This window comes from Grammomys surdaster, unplaced genomic scaffold, assembly GCF_004785775.1.
Source record: "Grammomys surdaster isolate TR1022 unplaced genomic scaffold, NIH_TR_1.0 62, whole genome shotgun sequence".
Taxonomy (NCBI): domain Eukaryota; kingdom Metazoa; phylum Chordata; class Mammalia; order Rodentia; family Muridae; genus Grammomys; species Grammomys surdaster.
The window spans coordinates 13,722,090-13,723,646 of NW_021604564.1; the positions used below are offsets into that span (position 1 = coordinate 13,722,090).

At 35.4% G+C, this 1,557-nt stretch overlaps 1 pseudogene; it reads right to left on the reverse strand.

Moving 5' to 3' along the window:
* Positions 1-243: 243 nt before the first annotated feature.
* LOC114616699 lies at positions 244-851 on the reverse strand (annotated as a pseudogene).
* Positions 852-1,557: the final 706 nt, after the last annotated feature.

Sequence of the window (1,557 nt, forward strand, 5' to 3'; positions counted from 1 at the left end):
TCCATATTTTGATGTATGTGATTTGTTTTTTGATATATGTGATTTATATTTAACATAATTTCATCTAAAGTATATAATTAATATTTAATGTATATGACTTATATTTACTGTATATAATATAATAACATATATAAATCATATTCAGTGCATATAATTTATATTTAATGCAGATACTTTACATATACACATGCATGTGTGAACAGGAATGTAGTTATTATATACATTTTTCTTTTTTTTTTTAAATCAGAAAGTGCGTTTAATTAAGTGACGAGAGCGAGGGGCTCCGTAGTCATCTGACATCCGCTCGATGTTGTATCTGTGGTTAGAAATGTACATGATAGGAACACCAGGGATCTTCCGGATCCTTCGTTTGAGGTCACGGTCAACTGTGGCCACAATGTAAGACTTGTGCTGAGTTACTCTCTGTACAAGGCAGTCATCAGCGTTTGTGTGTGCATGGCAATCGGTCAAATCGCAGGTCCTTGGCGATTCTCAGTGCCACACGATACTTCTGTCCCAATTTCTCAATTTCAGCCATTACACAATCAGTTATACAAGGGATACACTTGGCATACAGACAGTCCATCATCGACTGCACTAAGTCCAGTTTGGTCTTAATGGAAAAGTTGATGAAGTTGGCATCGACAAGGATGTGGTAAGGTGGACCCAGCTGTGTATTGTACTGGAAGAACAAGCAGGAAGGATGCTGGGGGACTTCTCTTTCCTTCAGCGCACTCGGATCTTTCTTCTCTTTCTTTTTAGGGTTCAACCTATCCTTTTCTTTAAGTCGTTCATCTACTGAGCATTCGCTTTATAGTCGCATATTTCCTTGTTTTCTTTTGCTTCCCCATGTTCACGCCGCACTCCTGTTTCTTCCGGAATCGCTCAAAGCACGCTATATACATTTTTCAATGTATATAATTTCTAACTTGTATGATACATGTTAGTTTATATAAATTATATTTGGACCTACCTGCTGGATTGGATCAGAATAGGCAAGTGTAGTTATCTGGAGTCCATTTGATGTGTAACAGGCAGGTGCAAGTCTTAGGACTCTCGATTTCGTGAACCTGATGTGAACTTTAGTTTACAAAAGGATGTGCATTAGTATTTACCATTGTGTTGGCATCCATATTTTAGAAATATAGTTAATAGGCATCTGTTATAAAAGTTGTAAGTTTACAGCTATAGATACACAGATTGAACAGACATGCTTTTAGCATGATAAGAAACATCTTTAAGTTTATTAGAAGACAACCAAAGGGAAACTTAAAATCTTGAGCTTGAGACTGAATTGTGAACTGCCAGTATTCCATTAGCTTATCAGAAGTCCACTGATGAATGTTAAAATTCTGAACTTTGAAATAACAATAGCATGTGGGAGGAATATGAAACATTTTCCAGTTTTAAAAATAATTTCTTACATTTCTATAACTTGCATTTTTATATTTTAAAACATCTCCTTTGGACCCTCCAATATTTCTCACTTGCATTTACCAACTTTAAACATCTTTCATCTGAAGCATTTTTTATTTCTAAATCATCATCATCATCCAG